At 41.5% G+C, this 23,967-nt stretch overlaps 1 protein-coding gene across 2 annotated transcripts in view; it reads right to left on the bottom strand.

Moving 5' to 3' along the window:
- Window positions 1-23,967, bottom strand: part of casz1 (castor zinc finger 1) — a 203,046-nt gene that overhangs the window by 163,261 nt on the left and 15,818 nt on the right. Inside the window, exon 3 of one of the 2 annotated variants that reach the window (XM_080764839.1) lies at window positions 11,527-11,582. The gene's annotated coding sequence lies outside the window, so the exon portion shown is untranslated. Of the gene's footprint in view, window positions 1-11,522; window positions 11,583-23,967 lie in introns of those variants that run through there. The other variant, XM_080764840.1, reaches the window with a different exon arrangement.

Genomic DNA, 23,967 nt, shown 5'->3' with positions numbered 1-23,967 from the left:
TCACACCCAAAATCATCATACAGTTAATATGTGTGTGTGTGTATTAGGCTGCACAACAGTGTCACTTGAAAACCAACCAAACGCTATTTTCGAGTCTGGACACAGTCAGGGACATAGCCAGGGACCCAGCCAGAGACACACAAAGCTCCGTATAGGAGTGGTTGCACCACTCAAAAACTGGAAATCATCATATAAAGAAAGTAAAAAATGGAAAAACATGTACAGTACGGGGGAAAAGGGGTGGGAGGGGGACTCCGATTTTATTCAAATTGCAGCCGTAGGTGCTCTTTGAGAGCGGTTTTGAAGGAGACAAGGGATTTACATGTCTTAATGGCTGTTGGTAGGGCGTTCCACATTTGAGTGGCATAATCCCTTGTTTGACTCAAATCTGGGTTGCACATGGTTTGTTGAACTCCCTCTCAATCTGTTATAATGGCATCATGCTGTGAGAGAGTATATCAGTAGATAAGGAGATAATATATTAAGGACAGATGCTGTCTATGTCTATTACAGAAAATGTACTAATCAATGTAATAATCATGCACTTACATTGCAATTTGTCTCACAAAGCCTGACATTTGTTTTCAAACATCAAGATTTAACACATTTCAAAATTGAAGGTCAAAGGTTAGTTTATATATTCTTAGTTAGATTATTCTGACAAGTTAGCGTAGGAACATACCTATGAGTGTGCCAAACAATTGTTTCTTTGGTGGGGATAATAGTTTACAAAAATACACTTTTCCCTGATTAGAATTTTCACTTTTCTCATAATGTGTGACCTGTCTAGGTTGAGCAATTACTGTGGATTTACAGATCAACATAAGTGTTAAAGGCGCAGTGAAATGAAAAATAAGTTTTTCACACTTTTAGACCATATCCGTGGTCATCATATGGGCATACCTAACAATGGATGCCAAAACAATGGGAAAATTCTCATTTCTGTGTGTTTTTATATCAAAGGTCCATAAAAACGATTGTATTATTTATTTATTAAAACGAAAACGTGCTGCGTGATGACGTGTAGAGGTACACATCGATAAAAGCCAATAAAAATGAAGCTCACATGTTTAATTCCCCATGTCTGCGCATCCATGCAACACAGCTGCTTCTGATTACAGATTTCTCCGTTTTTATTTCCATTCAAGATAACATTCAGACAGTGTATTACTCGGTTTCAACTTAATCATCACGCTAAAATATGTTTCTGAAAACATTATAGGGTAGAAATAAGCCACATAACAGTAAACTGGTTGTGCTGGGCGACCGTCTGATTTGTAAACAAACAACACCACGCTGTTGCGCATAGCATTAGCCACCGTCCCTAGCTACCGTCCCATCGCCTGAAGGGATGCGACACTCTGATTGGTTCAGAAACTTCAGACCGGTGTTTCATGTGGAAACACCATTTTCATGTTATTCACCATTTCCGTTTCACTGCGCCTTTAATAAAAGAGTTGAGAAAAAGTTGAGACAGGCCAGGCACAAATCCCTTTGCTCAGACTTCTTCTTACACTGGGACAGTGCAACATAGCTGTTGGGCAGAAACCTAGCTGTTATCTCTCAATATTTCATCTTTTTATGTTTTTCCTGAAATGAATGCCCTATTTTATACTTTAGTATGTCACACAAAACAAAACAATTACCCGATCTCACATGGCGACTGCATGTTATGTTGTTATGTTGTGTGGTTGTAGATCTGCTAATTTAACTTCTTTTGAAGTGGTGCAACCACTTCATTAAGTACTGTAGCTTTGCGTGTGCCTGGCTGGCTGCCTGGGTGCCTGCCTGCCTGGGTCTGAGCACGAAAATAGCATTTGTTTGGTTTTCGTGTCACTGTTGTGCAGCCTAACACACACATACATATTAACTGTATGATTTCAGGTGTATCAGTACAGTACAGTACAGTACAGTACAGTACAGTACAGTACAGTACAGTACAGTACAGTACAGTACAGTACAGTACAGTACAGTACAGTACAGTACAGGGAACCCCTGGGGACCCCCACAGGGTAACTCTGTCATTTCTCAACCGTTTCGGACATAAGGCGGCTCGCCGGAACCCCCTAGGCACGTTCCTGGGGGTCTGCATGTTCCGGGGACACCCCTGGGGACCCTCACACGGTAACTCTGTCATTTCTCAACCGTTTCGGACACGGGGCGGCTCGCCGGAAACGGGCCAGCACCCTGGGCAACGTTCCTGCAGGTCTGGAAGTTCCGGGAACCCCCCACACGGAGTTGCAACACTTACTTCACACAGGTGTGATTTTTTTTTTCTTTGAAAATGTTCTCAAAATATATTATGCTCAAAATAGGGCCCGGTTTTGGCCATACAACACTACAGTAACAACGTAGTGCCCTCACCCAGCCAACTTATCGCAGGCCACTATAATTGGTGCTGCTGACCACTAAAGCCATGTTAAGATCAACAATACAAGCCCCTCCACACATCCATGCTCTAACTCAGAGGCAGACCCCCCCCCCCTCTAACTCAGAGGCAGACCCCCCCCCCCCCCCCCCCCACCTGCCATCCTTCGCCCCCACAAGGCAAATCACACCCTGCAAATGTACTTGTCAAAATATTGCTGTATCACACCGAGAGACACAAAACACTGCTGATATTCAGTGTCCTCCTTAGGGTGTTGTGCTACCTTTAGCGAGAGTGCCAAGTGGAGACAGGCTGGATTAGAACCAATATCTTCCACATGGCTGCCTGCTAATCCTACCATCTGAAGCAAACACAGGACCAGGTGAGGCAACACGCCTGTCTGAGACACCTCTGCAGCACAAAGGGATCGCCACTTACGGTATACTTCTATACTTAATACTTTCATTGCACATGATACCACACACATACTTTTACGAATAGTTAGCAACGTACCACAACGTGCCACAAGCTGAACAAAGTCGAATTTGGGTTTGCATGTATAAGCCATCATCAAATGAAAAAGCTATTATATGTGATTCACTGTGAAGACGCGTACAGCCGTACACAATTATGTCCATAAGCACAACGGATGTCTTATGTTCCAACCTTAAAACAGTAGGCTGATTCAATTCTACACGTTTCTCAAGAATTCAAGCAGAGACGAGGCCATACGATGATACTGACTGTGTGTCACTTTCAAGGAATGCTGCCAAGTTTGTTCTTTTTCTTCTCACTTTAGAGGGACGAGGGCGGGAAAAGAAAGACAAAGAACAAGAATACAAACAAAAACCAGAAAGGAACATTCATTGTGTTCGACTGGAGCAGAGAAGAAAATTTTAAATCCACATCATTATGTAAGAGGTTTCGATATGTTATGACATGAATGTTTTTAAATTTTTTACACATGACCTCACATCTTGCAAAAAAGAAAATGCACACACCCATTGAACAGGTACTTGTCAACAACCACATGTAAAAGGACTACAATGGAAATAAGCTTTCAAGACTTTTTGTGTTTCATCCTTTCGACAGAATTTATGTCAATAAAACCATCAATCACTCAAACAATGTATACAGCATATAAGAATGATGGGTATTTACAGAAAATTGAGTACGTAACATATTGTATTTGCCAAAGGTTAGTACGTTTTTCCATCACACTGGAGGCTCTTTCTAGCAACAACAGGTAGCATATACATTAACTAGAAAAAGTGCCCCTCGGGGCACAGGTCTCCACCAGGCCAGGTCAGGTTGTGGCCTCCTGGTGGCGCTATAATAGAAAATGGTGAAAAGGGTGCCATTTATTCTTACGCCTTTGATGGCAATTTGATGATATGACTCAGGCATTTTGTTCCACAAATGTGTTTGCAAAAATACACCTGATGGTGGCACTATAACAGGCCAATGTGAAAAGATTGGGATATATTCCTCAGCCTAGTAGGAAAGTGCGTGAAAGATTTCACGTAAATTGCACGCTGCGTTCATGATTTGAGGCTTTTTGTTCAAAACGGACAAATCCTGCAAACTTTGAAAGCCAATGTTAGCCAATTAGGAATATGAAATATCGGACAGATCCGTCTTGAGCACTTGACTATATACTGTGTAACGATTTGTGGGATTTTTGGACAGGAGTAATATAAAAAATGTGTTTTACAAAAGTCGGCCTCCTGGTGGCGCTATAAAAGGCAGATGTGAAAAATGCAGTTCAAAGGTTTGTCGTTGGCCTCTAGGGAGTGTGCGTGCAACGTTTCACACAGATCGGTGCAGTTATATGTAAAAAAGGTGAAAAGCTGCCTCATGGTGGCGCTATAACAGGCCGTTCTGGAAGATTTGGGGCAAAGGTTAATCGTTGGCATTCAGGGAGTGTGTGTATGTGTGTGCAAAGTTTGGCATCGACTGGGTTAACGGTGCCGGAGATTAGCTGGTAACAGAAGGACGGAACGGCAGACACATGGACGGACGGAGTGCAAAACATACTCTCCCCATGCCTTTGGCTGGGGGAGACAATTACAGGTTTTAGAATTAGTACAAAATAAATCCATAAACACTAAACCTCCAGCAGAGCCAGTATGACAGCCTTGTCAGAACATGTGAATAAAGGAGTATCTCTGAAAACGTGCATATTGCGATTTTAGTGATAAAACAATAACCGCAGAAAGCTGTAAGAAGTTAACCAACAGATTTTAAACCTCCGTAAAGCCTTTTGATCATCAACATGTCATTAACACTGTTCACTGATGACAACAGTCCACATTATTCATTAAAAATCTATTATGTTCATGAAGGGAACTCCACCAAAAAAGGGAATATGTTGGCAATAGTTCCACAAGCTTGGTGTGTTTGCTAATTGGCTTTCATTTTTGGTGCAAATCAAAAGATTATAATGTAGATATTGTATTAAAGACAATCTAAGTCCTTTGATATGCAGTCTCTGTAGTGTGTTGCTTTTATGATGGCTTTGCAGCTTAGAAATGGTGTTTTCATAGACGTTCAGAGGCAGGTGTGCACTGTGCTGTGCAGAAGGGCGCTGAGGTTCTCGTGCTATGCCGACAGTAACATAACATGGTGTGAAATATTCCACACAGCTATCCCAAACTTCTCAAATTGATTGGTAATGTTCCTACCAGAAAATAAAGTGTGTAACCTTTGGAGCACTATATTAAAATCCCCTTCGTTCCTCAAAGGAAGCTCTTGACATAATAAAAACAAAACATGTGAACTTGAATGGTGAGATTTTCTGCGGTTATGCTATACCTACAATTGCCTGAGGCGGAAGTATGAGATAAATGTAAGTTATCCACACCTGTGTCACGCAATGTGAAATTGAAAGAGCATCCAAGTTCATCATTATGAGGCTTACATTACAAAAGGACATTTTACTCCAAGGATGGCCTTTTGCATTCACTTATGGCTCTTTTTGACTACAAGAAATAAACGACACGTGCCGTCACTGCCGTGCCATGAAATGTATTCAAAGGGTTTCTGGATTTGTTTCCATACTCGTATAAGGTCAGGTAAGGTCCTCAAAACCCTGCATTGGAGATTGTACTATCCTGACTCTGAGTTTCGAATTGATTGAAATTGTTTTTTTCTTTTTATAATTGACTAAATACATTAGTCTGATTAACCACTTATGCGCTAATTTGTTGTACACTGGTTGCACACAAAACTAGCCTACCTACAAGGCGAGCTAGTAGAGCTTGTAGAGAGCTTGCATTTTTTTATAAATCAATGAAGTAGACTTTGCCGATGCCCTTTCGAAACGATGCCCGTTGGGAACGCATGCCCCTCCAGTTATGCAATACCCTTTGTCAGAGTACCAGTTGCATCTTTCATAATACGGCACAGTTGAGAAGCAGGAGTTAAACTATGAATCTGGTTTCAGTGAGGTCAAGATGTAGAGCTGCTGGCTGGCTCCATATATGCAGATCTAGTATGTCAAATCATGCAGGGTTTGATGAGGTCACTGTCGTGATCTTCATATATGGAGATCCAGGTGATTGCGAACGCAGTGATTGCGAACTCAGTGAGCACTTACTATGAGACCTAGCAGATCATGTCTGTGTGTGTGTGTGTCCCCTTTGTGCCCATATATGGAGCTGAGTGATTTGTTTGTGATTGATGCAACACACTCCATATTTGGACGTATAGCTGCTTTGGGGACTCCTTATATGGTTATGGCTAAGTTAAAAACTTAACTTAAAAATAACTTAACTTAAAAAAATAACTTAAAAAAACCCAAATATGTACGAGCTGCGTTCGCTTCCCGCGTTTGCGCGTCTTACTGGTGATAGTCAGCTCCACATATGGAGATCCATGTGTTGTACCAACATGGTTCCTTTTACAAGTGTGACTTGTTAACCCTGTTATGCCCATTTTGTATGGGCATAACAGGGATTGTATTAGGGCATCGGCTGGGAATGCCCATAATATGGACCTTTGTTTTGGTGCACGCATCCACCATGGGTGACGGCAGACTGCTGGGCGAGTGCTGTCGCTTTAGCATGGGATCAACTTTGACCAAAAAATGCACAAAGAAAAACAGGTATGGGCAGGGTTCATGGCCAAATATAGCGTGTCTTGAGTGTAGAGGGTTTGATGATTGATATATGGAACATGTCACGAGGTGTGACAAGTATATATGGAGATCTAAGGGTCTCCATGATGTCACGAGATCAGATCCATACAGTATGTGGAGATCTATGGGTCTCCATGAAGTCACGAGGCGTGATGGATTGGCAACCATATATGGAGATATGGAGACTAACATGAGATGCAGGTTTTCATAGTAAATGCGACCTACAGTCGCAACAATATTAGTCCATACTGCTCTACTCAGTAGAGAACTGGTTGCTAAACTTAGTTCAGATGTGATCAAACTTCAGTCTCCAGATGTCATAGTTTCGCTTACACTTTTATCTATTAATGATTTCAAAGGCTCCAAAACTTTGTTGGTTTTATGCTGTGAAATAAAACCCAGCTGCTCTCTGTGTGTGTGTGTGTGTGTGTGTGTGTGTGTGTGTGTGTGTGTGTGTGTGTGTGTGTGTGTGTGTGTGTGTGTGTGTGGTGCGTGTCTAAGCACTTTCAAATAAAATGTGTGTAGTCCTTTTACTCTCTTTACTGTCAAGAAATTCAAATTAATTCAACCCATTTCAATATTAATAGTTCAAGCATAATTTCTCGGAGGAATCTTAATTTGCTGTGGTAAAATAACTTTTCATGGCCAAAACATGATATGTACAATTAGTAGTGATAATAATGCAAACAAACAGTTTAGAAATTCCCTCAAGCTGGCTGTATCATCATCGCTTTATTTATCATCGCCAATTTAAGAAGACTGTGCAAGAGTAGCATATGTACCGAGTGTGGACATGTTGATTATGCATGCTAGGAGTGGTTCTGTCTTTTAATGGAAAATTTACACCCGTGCAGTGATTTATATAAATCAGTAGTGCCCACAAAGCAGTAAAACTCTAATTGTTTCTTCCATTTTGAAAGTCTAGCGTCCATTAAGGAAGCAGTGGGTAATAAACAAGACTTTTAATCAATCCTTTCTTGTTGATGAGTTGATGTGTGAATAGGCTATCCTACCTGACACAGAAACATACAGTATGTGGATTTATTTTCCAAAGGTTGAACAAAGGGATTGTAGCGGCTCATTTCACTACAGGCAACTGACTTTTCCTTTGTTTCTTCAACAAACAGAAATATCTCCGGCCCCTATTTTGCTATTGCCATGTTTATCACCTTTATTTGAAGATCATGTATAAAAAAGTGGTTTAAGTTTCCCATGCACAAAAACACACACAATATAGTAAAACACAATTATAAATACAAAATACTAAATTCTAGCCTTTACTTTTTCTGCATTAGCATCCCGTTTCTAGGTCCTAAGAATATCATATGGTCATTTTAGACCAAGTGCAGTAGTATGCCACAATACTTGACGTCGCCCCGCAATGCAGTCTCTGGAGTGACCCCTTCATTCTCGGAGTAGACTGGGCGACCCTTCCTCGACCGGCTGGCATGGCCACAGTAAATCCTGGAGGCTGCTCATGCTAGGGACCTTGGGTAATTAATAAAATCCCCATTACATGCCTTGTGCCCGTTGTTTGCTATTTCAACACCCCATTTGTGCCACGATTACAGTCATTATCAGTCACCGCCATTAATTCTCTACCCGATGCCAGAACTGCATACTAATAAATTGGGCTCTAAAATTTTTTACCTTTCAAGGAGTTGGTGTTGGAACTGGGCCAGGAAGCGCCACTCCAAATTAAGAGTCATCTGGTGACTCGGAAAAGGCCCTTTGAATAGAAGGCTGCTGCATCTTTAGAGATAGTTCAAATTGCTCCCTTTGATTATTTTCCTTTCCCCTCCAAAATGAATCTTTATTAAGCCTAAAATCCTAAATAAAATGAAATTAGCAGACTGCAAAATATTGCTTTCTTTTCTGACTCTATTCCCTTGTGCCTGCATGCAAATTATAATGCTTATTTATGTAAATGAGGTGTCGTCTTTAATTAGTTTTGCTTGAGGGCATTAAAATACATGTATTCTTTCCCCAAAAATGATTTGTTTTGTTGCTCTGTTCAGTTTAGGTTCAAAATGAGTGATTATGCCAACTAAAAAGCTTTATTAATTCCAGTTATTTTTTTCCCCCCCTTCCTCTTTTGGAGTATTATCTTCTCCACCCACTTCCTGGGAAGAGCGTATTCTCTCTGTGAAATAGAGAAGCCTCTTCAGGCGGTACTCGGAGCGCTGTTCTAAAAAGCCCTCACAAAAGGACCCAGGTTGAAACCACATGTCAGAACAACACTCGCTCTTTCCAAAGCCGAGAGCTTGACTCTTCCACACATATGTGTGGAATATACAAATGTATATTATTCATTTGTATGTATCTGTATACGTGTATGGACTCCACTGCTATTTGTATAACGGTATTACAGTGGACAAGGAATTTGCTTAATTATTATTTTGGATATAAATATGAATACAAACATACTGGAAAGCATATCATGCTCCTATCATGGTCTCCATTTTGCATGTAGCTTACACATCACAGATACACACTCAACGGTAACGTGTGAGTCAAGTGTGTCGTCTCATCAATCAAATGTTAATACCAATGTAAATTCCTTCAGCCTGTCATCTTTCAGCACCCAGCTCTAAACTGAAGTGCGATGACCTCTTAAATGACATTCCGACTGATTTGGGCCTTATTTTAATATTTGTTTAAAAGGGTTTTCGATGTTACAGTAAATCTCCTACTCAACATCGTTTTTATGCATTTACTGTTGATTTACTGTGTCATGTTGAGTGGCTATCGAACAGAAAACTGCTTTATGTCATTGTAGAAGGTGTTGGGTCAACTTCAGCTGGAAGCAACTACTCCCTGTGTCACACAGTATTTCAAAGAACACTTCAGGTTGGAAATGGCCAAACTGCATCCACACGGTTATTGTTCAATATGATATCAATATTCAGCATCCTTTCAACTACTGGGATGGGTAGAAAAGGCATACTCTGCAAGTTAAGATGGCCCCACCCCTGTCCCCAATGCAGCATGATTTATGGAAAGGAAGCGAAAACCATTATAGCATTTTTATTATTATTGTTCTTTCAAGGCTAATGCAACAATAGATTTTTACATGATTGATGCGTTACACTAAACATTAGACGATTACATTAACTTCGCATGGAACAGCTAAATGGCATGAGATTACTTATTACTTATTTTTCCTCCACATGATCATATTATAAACAAAGCGTGGTCTATATAATATTCCTTGACAAGTATTGATTCGATTTCTGGATGAATACTGTACTTGATTACAGTGTATATCTTGTATGTTTTTAGTTGCTTGCTTTCACCTAGATTTTTATCTGGTAAGGCCTATAAACAGCTCTTTTTCTCTTTGTCTTGGCAAAGTTAGTGAATGGCAAAGCTTCACAGATTGAAAACTCGAACGCATGTGTCGCTGATGGCCTCTCATCTGCCCCCCTTCATTCTGCAAATTATTAAAACTCTGGGCTCTTGTGGGAGGGAATATGGCAGCAATATGCTGATACTTCAATCAGCTGGGAGGAAATTCCACATGTAATAAGGAGGAACTGGCTTTAATCGTTGCTCTCCATCCTACAGTTCCTACCATAGGCTTCAGCTGTCAGGGTGTGCGGCCACAACCCCCCCTTTCATGGCATCCTCTGATAGAAAAAACCCACATCAAACCTTTCTGATGATTCCTCTCACATTAGAGTACACGTGTACAGACAGAGAGTCCAATGAGCACATTGTCCTGCTGCCCAGCAACAAACACGTTTGTTCATTTATGTGTGTGTGTAAAACTGCAAAAAAAAAAGCAATAAGGTATATTTGACAATACCCAAACACCCTAAAACAGGGGTTCCCATGTCTTTCTATTACAACGGACCGGCTGACAGTTCATAAAATGTTGGCGGACCGGCATGGCTGGGATGGGGGTTGGCGGCATCGTGCATCATCGTACCAAAACACGGAAGACAGTTGACTGGCCTCGAGTAGCCTACCCGCTGCTATGTTATTATACCGTTGTCATTGTCATTGACCATATCATTGATCCTGGTGACGTTTGTGTTTAAAGGTTTTAGTTGTCTGTTGCTTTGAGCTGCTGTACAGAAAAATGTCTGCAAGCTCACCTGTGATGCATAACAAACGATCGCACCTGAGCAGTGCAGGCTGCTCAACAACACTGCTGGCTGGCTGCAGTTATACTTGTACTGCTCAGTGTGAATGGCCCTTTAGGCTGCTGAACAGTGTGTGACCCCAATCAGCTGCAGGGGTCAATAGGTCGTACCCTACCCCAAACAGACAGACATACATACAGACATACACACACGGCCAGCCATTGGAGCAGTTAGGCACCGCTCAAAAATAAAATAACATGTGATTGGTTAACCCGTCTTTCTTGTTTTTAAGTAGTATTAATGTCAGTCAGGTCATCACATTTGAACAGGAAAGACACAATGTTTTGTGATGTTGACTCACACTTTGGCAGCTTTTTACAAGCATGTGTACTGTTACTGTAAGTGCATCTGTCGTGTCCAGGCCATACACGAAATGATGGGCACCCAGCCAAGTGATACTTCCCCCAAAGTGCTAATTTGTGCCATTCTGGTGTGCACAACGCTGTAATTACTTGAAAACGTAAACTGGAAGCTATGCTCGCTTGACAAAGACAAGATTCTGTAATAAAATTTCGCTTTTGGGGCTTGCTGGTGGTGGGAGGCTTATAAGACGTATTAATGGGAGGTTTGAGGGGGTATGGCACGTTTCCATTTGTCTTGTGGAAAAATCTTGGGCAAAACACCTGGCACACTACAGTAAGTGTCTCCAGTCTGAGCACAGAAAAGCAGCCATGGGGTTGTTGTATAAGTATACCTGTCACAGCTAAAGCATTCCCCATTGAACACGTAATGCATCTTCAAATCAGCCAAATCATTCATTGAATGTCATCATGTGGTCATTTCATAAGCTATACGAATGAGTTTAGTAAAGGGACAAAAGACTAAAAAAGGAAAGACATGTTCAAAATGACGGAATTCTTTCTCCTACCTACACTGTAGCAATGGTCCATCCTTCCTGCAGTGATGCACAATATCTCCCAGATGTATGCTGTGAAAGCAGAAAAAATGTCCTTCATGTTAGATACAGATTAAGGACACTCTTTAAACCATTAATATCTAAGGCTGTTGAGTGTTCAGTGGTGCTTGTTCCAGGGACCCCCAGAAGCAAATATTTTAGTTTTTAATTGTTTGCTTTAATAATACGTACATTCAAAGATTTATTTATTATTATTTTTTAAATAGCTTGTAGATAGATATGTATAAAATAATGGTTAAAGTGGTTAAAATAGATGGTTTCCTGGTTTTAATGTGTAAAGACTGTTTTGGTCTAACAGACATGAGACATACAGTACTACAGTACATACTCAATTCACATGTATTGGCTTTTTTTCTTTTTGCCATTCCCCTTGAGGAACAAGTTTGAGCACTTTACAAAAGAACAGTAGGTTCTGCTTTTGACTTTGTGGCATTTTTGTAATGCATATCTCCCCATGAATGTCTCAATCCCACGCTATACTGTACATAAGAGTAGGCAGATGCGGCAACGCCCAGTTGATGAATAGTTTACTGTAAAAAAAAGACATTGTGAAAGAAGTTTTGGACATACAGGGTATCCTTTAGCTTTTTTCTTTAAAATGAAAAGAGTATTTCAGTTTCAGATATGCTATGGAAACTAATGTGTCATTCGGAATAAAGGCCCAAAAGGTTCTGTACAAACAAAGCTGTGGTGGGCTCATTTCAACTAAGTGGGCAATAGCAACACTATCATGGAGCATGAAATGCTACTGGATCTGTAAAGAGTCACATTTCTAGGTCGAGGTCATGCCTCGACATCTACCATTGCCCAGCTCAGCCTACTTTGAAATAAAATAGCATAATATCCAAACATTTCACTCATGGACATGGAAATCCTCAGCTCTTGTATGTCATTGCTCTACAGAGTGTACTGTATGTACTCATTGTACTGTAATACCAGACGAAACATTACAAAATCACACCCCTGCTTATACAACTGCCATAATGATAGCCAGAGAAAATAGGCTTATTTTTTGTACGCATGGAGACAAAATGACTTCAAAAACACAAAAACAAGACAGACTGGTTGAAGGCTGATGTACTGTAGAAAGATATAATTATTCTAATAAGAGAGGTGATTTCCAATGCCAGTACATTCCAATCACACACAGTAAAGTCAAAACTAATGCCAAGATCGTGTAGACTACGTAAACGCAAAACGCGAATGCTTGTGTGGGTGTGTGAAGACAGGAAGAATGAGGCGATAAATATCTTACCTTAGACTCTGACGTGTCTTTTTTTTTTTAAATGAGAAAACAATAATAAAAGGCATTTGGCTGATTAAGTTATGATTAATGTCTAATGAATTTCATAATTGCTATCATCATCACTGTACAAAAACAGAGCTGAAGGAACTTTTCTTTGCAGTGACGTTAAACTTCTGCTGTGACTTTTCCAAGCCAATGCTAAAATTATTGCCATGACCTCTATGGTGTTATGTCTACTACATATATAGTACATATAGTGTACATATAGTACATAATTTGCAAGCCTTCACCTAACCTTGCACCGTGATTTCAGTGAGGGATGGTAACAATACTGTTGTATTAAGAACGACAAACCTTTTCCCTAAAAAATATATCAAAGCATCCCAATTGCTGTCACTATACATTTGATGGGTTAATTTCAGTTGTGTGAACTTTTGTATTAGTCTAAATGAGTGTTGTATTGTGTCTAGTTACTGTATAAGCAATATGCTACATGCAGCTATAATTATGACGCATGCAATAAATATATAAAAATGTAATCATGTGGAATCTTCTTTTCATCAAAAAAAAAGAAAAGAAACAAAAATACTGATGCTAGGTCTCACAAAAGCCACAAGAATTCATGAGAAAACAAAATGCCTGTCAGGGCGAGCACACAAGAGGCAAAGGGGGGATTCTGGCATGGCCCGAGCAAAGTCATAAAAATATTTTCCTTTTTATTTAATGTCGTCCATAATTCATTGCCAGGAAAAGCTAATCAATAGCACCTTAATGAAAACTTGAGCCATATTTTATTTTGCCGCAGAGAAGTCCCAGATCAGCATTTGTTGCCTTGTTATGTGCTGGTTTTCACCCTTGGGCTGTTTGACAGATGTGCATCACACTTGCAGATACCTTAAATATTTGCTCTCTTCCACCACAATTGCTTTATGAAAACACCATGCAGTAGCTTTCTCATGATGAGAGCAATCAAGTCTTAAAAAAAACGGGGACACAATTCACCCTCTATCTGAACAATCCCACATATTGGTTGAGTGACGAGATGAATATGGCAGAGCATAATGCCATGACAAAACGTAGGCTGTTGATTTATAACCATAGCACTGGCTTAATTTTACTCTGCACGTGCAGAAATGGACCCTCATCTGTGTAGAGATGATATACTGGTACAAGGCAGAGCCTTTCATACAACTTTCAAACTGCCATCCCTGTTTTGGACAAGTCAATATTGCGACCGCAAGTCGCATTTACTATGAAAATGTACATTTCCCGTCACCCCACACCGCCAAATGGTCATGCCTCGTGACATCATCAGGGATGGAGATCATATATGGGAATGCCCATATATGGAGATCCCTGATGTCATCAATAGTGGCCAGCAACATCTGACCTCAATCCCTTAGATCTCCATTATATGGAGCTGACCTGTTCTGACATTCCATATGTTGATCCTTCCCCATATGTCCTTCCTCTTCCTCTTCAAACTCTAGACAGGCCCGCCCCAAAGTTATTAGTGCAGCCGTGACCAGCAGCCGGCAAAAACTACAGTTCTCAACAGGGCCGGCAGAATTCATTCCATATGTTGATCTGACGGTGACCCCCTATGCCAAAGCACCAGCGCTCGCCGTCACCCAGGCAGATGCGTGCACAACCATATCCTAACCTAACCCGGTATAGTAATAGTACTAAATGTTACTATAAAATAAAAAAATTATCAAAAACTGCAAATATAGCAGATTTACAAGCTCACAACTACGTATCACAACATGCGCTTTTGCGATCGTTCATCTGTAACGGTGCCATGGCAGTATTCCGATGGTCCACTATTCCGAAATAACCATTGGTCCGACGGCACGCATTATAACTAAGCCTAAACCTAAGGTTAACCCGATCCTCCCAAAAAAAATTAAGATTTCTAACCCTAAACACACAAAAACTATGCCTAACCTCACACTAATCTAACATTTGTCGGACTATTGAGATGTCAGACTGGGGGCAGCCCCCACTGAAACATTGTACCATACATACATACAGTACATGTGCAACCTGTGGTGCAGGTATTGTAGGCCTTGCATGTATAGTATAAGATGTCTGGCCAGCTGGTCCGTCCGTCCCTGGGAAAAGAAAACCTCTTGGTGGTAGCATTTGGAAATGAGTAGTAGGCCCATGTGTTCATTGTGTTGTATATGTAATTTGTTTAATTAATTAAGACAAAATGCAGCTACAGTCATTATGGGGTACGGGTACGGTACAAGTGCAGCCAGTCAGCAGCTAAAGGGGTGACAGTGGCCGATAGGAACATTTTGTCACATCACCTAACCCTATTACGCCCAGTTGTGGTTCACTGAATTTCACCAATCAAGTAATGTATTAATATTATTTGTCTTACTTATTTGTCACATATAATCAAATCGGACTGGCACTCAAGCGAGGAGGTGCGAGGCAAGTGGCAACTGAGAATCACTTTCAGAGTGATTGGTAAGATGCAATGCTAATTGTTTCCAGTGATCCTTGTCACTATAAGCCATGGTTCCAGTCAACTATCTATGAACTCAGACTACAATTACAAGTGAAAAGGTCATTTTACATGGTCTAAAAGGCATCCTAATGAACTGCTTGCCATCTATTTAGCACTCGCTTCCATTCCACTAAAACTGAATTTTCTCTGATTGCGGTGCTTCAGTGAGGCAGTGAAAAGGATGAGATGGTTTTGTCTTGCCATTTGTGTCAGGAAGCTACAATTGCAAACCTTAAGGAAACCTGTTTATCCAAGGTTTAAAGCATTCATTCAGGGATGAGCTCGGCAAACAGTTATTCATCAAAAAAATAAAAAAGTAATCTTAAAGGTCACGTCATAAAAAGACAATATCTGCCTTCTCTCCAATGTCTAGTGCATTAGTTACTGTTAATAAAGTCATGCAGGGCTCTGGGGTGGAAATGCGCTGGGGGAAAAGTCGCACGCCATCCTGGCAAAGACAAAATTGTAGGTAAGCACTGCATTATGACCTCCAATGAAGACATTAATGGACATTTGAGATAGGACGATGGCAATGCTGAGATGGGAAATAATTTTGATGGTCAGCTGATGCTGAAATCACGGGGATGTTTACATCAATATGGTCTTACTGTACTGAGCCGTGCAGTACAGTGGCTACACAACGTTTTCATGTGTTTGCATTGTCAGCCGGAGGTGAGAGGGTGGAAAACTGCCAAGTGCAAGACTCTGGGCCAGTGCAAAGACAGCTGACAACAACTCAGCCAGGCCATGTGTGCAGCAATGCACTAATAACAGCCAAGATCCAAGATCAAGACCATGCTAATCACAGGACTCTGATGCGAAACATTCAGGTTTCAACTGGAGTGTTTCATGTTCAAAAGATAGCACATGTCATTTGGTTCACCATCGTGAAACACTAGGGTTTCCATCAGTCACTAATTATTGCAGTGAGGAATTAAAATCCCAAAACACAGAGGAATCAACATAACAGTGCTTTGGCTGTCAGATCTAACTAGCAAGAGTGACCGCCGCATATACATGTTGTAGGAAGGGGAATTATATCCAATCACACAGAAATATTCTCCCAGACACCCATTCATAATTGATTAATAAAAGTACTGCTGAGCACCGCCATAAGAAAAAGGGAAAAAAAGAGCGCTGGTCCCACATGCACATTCCAACTGTGCTAATGTAATCTAAAAGGTCCTTTTGTGCGATTAATCCACCAGAAGATATATTTTTCTGAAATGTTATTTGAGTACATCCACGCAGAACACAAATATTACGTGGTGATAAGGGAACTACATTTTCATTTAGAACTAGGTAATTTTTCCAAAGCAAATCAATTTAGCTATACATTGATTCCAGAGCGAAGATGGATAAAATTAAGTGTATTTTGAGTGCAGAGTTCATTTTGTAAAGCGTTTCATACGATAGTCCCGAAGCCATCACCCGGAGGCGGAGGGACGATCGTGTTGAGACCAGCTATTCAGTTGTCAAATTTAAGCTTTAATGTTTTTATATAATTTTGTAGGTGGAGGTGAAAGAGTTATTCTACTTACTTACTACTAACTAAAAAAATATACTGAGAGTTCACTGTGCTCCCTTTCGTTTAGTTTACATAATGAGGATTGACCTTGTCTGTGATGTATGATTTGAAACCACAGTCGTGTTCCGTTTGGTGGTAAAATTACGGAGGGCAACTCTGGGTGATGTAAAGGCGGCGATAGACCATATTATGCTATGTGTGCTGGGCTGCATTTTGGCTGCGAAAAGAGTCATGGGAATTGTAGGAAAACGAGGAACAGTACGACATAGACAGAAAGGGACATTTTCTCTGTCAATGTAGGCTGCACCTTAAATAATGTATCTATCAATGCACTGAAATGCACCCGTTGTACGGCGTCGTTTTGTTTTAAGCTAATGCTAAGCTGTGGAAGGACCGTCAAGTTTGTCAACCAAGACAGGCTGAGGGAGGAGGTGCTGCACTGTTAGTCTTCCCCCTCTAACGGCAGCCTGTGTTTACGCGGATCCCTCAGGCCATTTGTTTGCAGCACTTCCTTGCCCCACAGCACCATGCATAATGCAGGAATGAAAATGTTAACAGTGGCAAATAAAATCGGCAAGGTGCCCCCACAAATCAGGGCAGTTTAGGAGCACATTTAATCATCCATGCGTTGGGGGGGGAGAAGGCACAGCGATTTATTGTGGCATTTCCAAGAAGATCAGGACCCCATTTTTCCAGAGGCCTCCACCGAAAGCTTCTTTCTCACTCGCCGCTCTCCTATACACGGACCAGTGGTGCTAGTCTGTTAAGTCATTGTCTCAAACTTCTCAACTGCATTTTGGGCTTTCCGTTGAATAAACCACCTTCGACATGTGAATGAAATTTGGGGTGGATTGGACATTCCGTTTGTGATTTGTGTCATTTTGTGTGAAACAGGCCTGAACGATACAGACTTTGAAAATTCTGCCTGTGGTGTTTTAATCGGATGTGTACCAATGTATGTGAGATTTGTACAAAAGCTGTAGGTGGAAGAGCAAAAAGTGTTTTGAAGAAAAGTCAAAATGGCGGAAAATCGATCCTGACGCAAATGGGCGTGGCCTATATGGGGAGATGCGGCATGACCCAAGGAATCCAGGGAAAGTCCCGACTTACGTCCCAGTAGCTACCCTCGATTAGTCCATCAGGGAATGAGCAAGGCCACACAATCCGTTGCTCCGGAACTACTCTGCCGGGACTGGGAGAACCTAAATCTGGCGCGTGGAGGGACTAGGCTCTGTGGGTTGACTCCTGTCCGGGCCCCTCCTACGTCTCACCAGGTCACTCCTGCTCTCACCAGGCCCAGGACCTGTGCGTTGCACCAGACTCCCAGCAGCAGGCATTCCATTCAGGAGTGGTGGATTATATATTTATTATTAATTAATAATTTGTTAAATTGTTTTTGAGCGGTGCAGCCGCTCTGTCTGTCTATCCGTTTGAGGACGGAATGTGCACATACAATATGATTGGACATCACGTGTGATTTGAAAAATAAATACCCGATCTACAAGCTCACAACGCGATGTGTTGCCATGCGGTCTGAGCTTGTAGATCGGCTGTTTTTGTTACTTTTCCCTGACACTGACACTGTCAGACGACAAAATCAACTAAATGTCAACTAAATCAACCATGAATGAAGAGCATTAATTTCTGAAAAATAAAAAACATGAAATATGGAGATGCAAGGTTTCTGCCCGACAACAACGATATCTTGCCTGACCTGGGAAATGATCTGAGAAAAACTTGCTCGTAACATATTGCACACAGTTGCGTCAATATAGCCCACCAACTAAAAAAAACTAAAATTTGCTATTGTTTGAAGAGGGTCTCGCATGTACATAGACCGCAATAATCCAATCAGGGTCTTGCATTTCTCCAGGATTCCTCAAGACAAACATGTTGCAGCACCATATGGTGGTGTCAGGAAAATAAATAATTTAAGGAAATTCATGTGCAGTACACAGATGAGCAACTGCAGAAATACCAACACAGGCGTCCCGATACTTAACCCTGCTAATAAGAACCCCCGACAGGGGGGTGGGGGGAGCCACAAAGAGGCAGCCACAATATCTGGCCTTAACTGAATTGTGAACTACTTTGGTATTTTGAAAGACTGAGACTGGCAACTGTCTCTGGACCTAAGGACAGCATTTCGCACAGATACAATCTGCAGTGCCTTTCAGCACTTCCTGAACACGAGACGGTCTAATCTAATGTACTGGGAGGGGGGGGGGGGTGTAGAGAGTAGAGACCTGCTCAGGCTTTTAGCCCAGTGCCCGCTTGCCTCCTCTTACATCCGACTGCAGTCAAAAAATCCACTTGTTTTTTTTTTCTTTCTCCAGTGTGTTTTCCCTGAGGTGTACTCTGTGTGGCTTGAGTCATCATTGTTCAAGTCTTTAGAGTTGGAGAGGACACACACACACACACACGCACAGAGACACACAAGCTGGTGGCAAGGTTACAGCCAGTCAGACAAGGGGGCACTCGCATTCTGCCAACCCCAGGGAAAACTCACAGAGGGCTCTGGAGAGGGGGGAAAAGAGATGCACGGTGCTGCTGACATGGCAGGCGTCACGTCACACTAACCAGAAAGAATGATGAGTACAGACAGCACGGGTACAGTAAGCGCACAGGTTTGTAAAAACCAAACACTGAAGCATGATTTATCCTTGGTCGAACATTGTGTCTTGCGCCAAAAAAAACAGAGGATCTACAAGCCCACAAAGTGTTGCAGCGCAGCGCGGTGTGAGCTGGTAGATCAGCTATTTCTGGTGTGAGACACTGGCACACAACTATGTATAAATCAGGTGTAAGGGCTTAGAAGAATAAATGGGTTCCCTTACTCTCCTGGAACTGTAAGACCCGTTACACCATGAAAGTTAATGATAGAAATGTAACAAATGACCTGTAACAATTACGAAATGTACTGTGATGCCCAACATGACCCACCTGTGCACCGAAAAAAAGAGAAAAAAAGAAAAAAAGAAGAATAATAAATGGGGTACGTTAGATTTAGTTTTTCAGATTCAACATTGAAATGTTTTATGAGCAACAATGAATGTAATGAGGGGGGAACAGGGAGTGAGACAAACTTAAACTGTCACTAAATTACTGAATATTACCATTTTACATATCTCAAAACATGTGTATTAGAAAATATACACAAAATGGCCCCCCAAATCCTTTTGAACGCACGCACACACGCACGCATGCACCTGACCCCAATGCGACCTCAGTTGACTGCTCAGTGTGAATGGCCCAGCTGCATATTTACAGAAATGTCGACCATCTGAAAAGTATGTTAATTTATGCACTCAATACGTGATCTGGGCTACTTTTAAACAAATTATTTCATCAATGGGGCGTGGCATGGAGGTGATAAGCCTGTGGCACTGTTGAGGTGTTATGGAAGCCCAGATTTGCTTTGATAGCAGCTTTAAACTCAGTTGTATTGTTGAATCTAGTGTCTCACACCATCCTCTTGACAATTCAACCTAGATTCTCTGTGGGGTTCAGGTCAAGCCAGTTGGCTAGTCAGTTAAGCACAGTAATACCATGGTCAGTGCACCAATTACTAATAGTTTTGGCTCCGTGGGCAGGTGCCAAGTGCTGCTGGAAAAGGAAATCAGTATACCCATAAAGCTTGACCCGACCTCCCAGTTTCAGGGCGGACGTACCACAAGGCCACTGTCTGGTCTAGGGACATACATACAACCTAACCTAGTCCCCATATATGGGGGACATGGGGAGAGCAACGGACTTGAACTCATGCTTCCTTCATGCCCGAGTGTCCAAGTTGCTCATTTATACCTGACAGGGGGGAGTTTCCCTGGTTGGACGTAGCGCGTGGAAGGAACACGTTATTCCAACCTGTTCCTTTCCCCTCCATCAGGCGCCCTGGCTGGCCAGGGGGAGGCAGTTTAGTGACCAGGATTACTGCATGTTTTTTGTGAGGGTACCTACCCATGACTTTTGGCCAAAATGAGGCATGAGTTAAGCCTGTTCAAAGGTTTCATTTTAAAAAATTGCTATATTGCCAATTTTCATTGGCTCATAAAAACATCATTTTTTCCACTTTTTTCATATAATTCAAAAAGGAGGGTGATCTAAAGGTCAGAGGTCAAAAGTCAGACGGTCAAACGGTTCATGAGCTATGCGTGGTCAAAGTTTGCATTTTCAATTGAGTGATATAGCTCCACCCTTTGGCCAATGGTCATGGGCTTTGCATAGTCACCGTTTGGCAAGGCCCTCTACCAGATTCCCGCGTTTCGCGAAAACAGACTGCACAGTTCAGCCAGAACTGATATTTTTGGCGGAAGAAGAAGGAGAAGAAGAAGAAAAACACACAAAAACAATAAGTGACCAATACAAAGTCAATTCGTGACTTCTTGGTCCCTTAATAATGAACGACATTCAACCTCTAAGTTGAAGCTATTGTATGTTTCAGAAGTATTTTTGTAGCTTTCTTCCCAGCCCTTATATAACTAATAATAACCATCTGAGATGGCTCTCTTTGCACTTGTGCTATCAGGATTTTTGCTGACAAAATCTTTAAATGTTTTTGTATCTAAAGGGAAAGGGAATTTGCAGTTGAACTTCTGAACTGAAGTCCAATAAATTACCAAACCACTTAGAGTCACAAAATGATAGGTTACTCTGAAAAGGAATGATTATTTCTGAAAGTCGTAGTAGTATGAATGTGGCTGATGGCAGCATCTGCAAATGGCCAAAAAAAACATAAATCCTTCAAAACGCAGTCACAAATGTATCTGAATGCCCCTTGATTTGAAGTCAAACCCCAAGCCCTTATAAACGAAAAGGTGCACCACAAACCACAGCATTATTGTGTCAGAGCTACAGCTATTTTTAGACAGCCTATACCATGACTTTGTAGCTCGACTTTATAATCAAATAGATTTGTGACTTCATATCCAATCTCTAGCCCTGTTGCAGAGAGATTATTACACATCTGGAAGAGACAAAGCTGGGTTTGAAAGATGCCAGTTGACCACTGCAGACTTCTTTCTGTTAAGTCTTAACCACTGTGCAGGGGTTTTTCTTAAGCTGATTTCGGTTCTAGTCACATGTTATCTATGCAGGCTACAGTACCGCCAATACTACCGTATGAGCTATATGGGAAACACTACAATAACCTGCATTCACAATGTACTAATCAAAAATCCTAGTCTTCTTTTTCTATACAGTAAGTAGTATATTAGAACTTTGTAGCCATGTACGACAGACAGACAGACAGACAGACAGACAGACAGACAGACAGACAATTGTATATCAATGGGATTTTTCCTGGTTAAATAAAGGTTACATAGATAAATGTACATATGCATTTCTATAAATATCAGTGGGTGTAATCTTTTTTAACTGTACACATTAACTATTGACAGGGCAGTAACTTAAAATACAAGTAAGATTATATCAGCGTGAAAGCTCTCTACAAAGCCACAGGCATACAGGATACAAGCATACAGTATATCAATGCCAAATCTACCCATTGTCAGGTCATTTTAACAGGATCTTTTCAACATAAACACACAAAACGGTCTTTCATCCACGTTACACCCAACACAAACTTTTATACTTTAACCTGTAAATGGGTACGAGCTGCTCTAAACATTTAAAATGTTTCTGCCATGTATTGCCCTGAAATTGTTGAAGGGCTACAGGAATATCGTCTGACAGCTTTTCACGACTTTCAAAAGTGAAAGCTTTTAACACGATGTGTCTCGTTTTAATGTACACATCGAGACAATGCAAGCTAACTGGATAAGCAAAAAGATGCCCCAAGTTACGCCACATTCATGATAAATCACTGCCAGTTTTATAGCCTCTAATAAGTTGATGCAAGGCCATTTTTCTTCCTGCCCATCGTTCAAACATTTAAGGCATATTTACAAGGAACTTGTTAAAATATTTAATAATATTTAGTGGCAATTTCAGAACGGCCCGTCACAGTGGAATTTATGGCCTTTAAGTGTTTAAAAAGGCGATGACATGAATAACAAACTGTCAAAATTGTCTAATTTGCATAGACGGGCTATAACTCCTGATACCTTGCATTAAAAAAAGAGGTTTTTAACAAAACGAGTCATAAAAGAAGCGCTCAGAGTGAGTGATGGTGGAGACTCCTCCACAAAGTCGCACCACAGAGACAGCTCCCCACCCCTCCCCACTACAGATGCTTCTGAGATCAAGTCAGCCAATAAAAGGACATATATCCTGCTGCTTTGACTTATTTATCCTGTGTGGATGAGCTCAAGATGGAACGTCTCCTATAGGCAAGCTTAATTAATTGTGATAAAAGGCCTAATTCGAAGGCTGCGCTAGGAAAAGTGAGCCAAACAATAATATTCCCCCACAAATCATCTCTCAGCCGTCAAATATTTCCTCCATAACTTTCTGATTCAAAGTCATTCGGACGTGAGGCTTTTGTTAAGGAAGCCCACGGAGCCAAACAACCTCCCACGCATCCCTGCATTCCGGTCCGTCCTCGTTCCCTCTGCCTACAACCATTAAATACATATGTGGCCGATTAACATTAAACTGTCCTGTCTTTCGTTTCACTCGACAAGCTGGTGGCCATGTTTGGTGCTCTTCCCTAGGTCTCCTGAACGCTGAACGTCTTGATGTTTAGCCTCGATGACCCGGTCCTGCCCCGGCTGTCCCAGGCAGAAAAGGGGCCCCCGTTGACACCGATCGCAGGGCTATGAGTAGTCTCTCCCCTGTGCCCTCTCAGCGCAACTCTAATTAATAGCCAATTCATCTTCTCTGATCGGAGCCAGCACATGGAGTAATATATCGTTAGTTTGGCAAGCAAGCTATTAAAGTGTAATAACCAAGTACCGGCACTCGATTTGGAAGAGTAGCACATACTTAACCATGGAGTGGAAACAATTAATTTATTGGTATCTCGTGTAACCAATAATTTACCAGTACCCACATTGTGTTGCCAAAGCTACCTCCTGTTGCCTGTGGCACAAGTCGCAAGTCGGTGACATTTGTGGGGGCTCAGAGCCTGAAACTTTGTGCAGTGTGGACAGGACACAGTTACATACTGTCCTTCTCATCTAATCCTATACTATCACACCTTCTGCCT

This window comes from Protomyctophum bolini (assembly GCF_963924005.1).
Source record: "Protomyctophum bolini genome assembly, chromosome: 5".
Taxonomy (NCBI): Eukaryota; Metazoa; Chordata; class Actinopteri; order Myctophiformes; family Myctophidae; genus Protomyctophum; species Protomyctophum bolini.
This window is presented reverse-complemented; position numbering and strand designations above follow the sequence as displayed.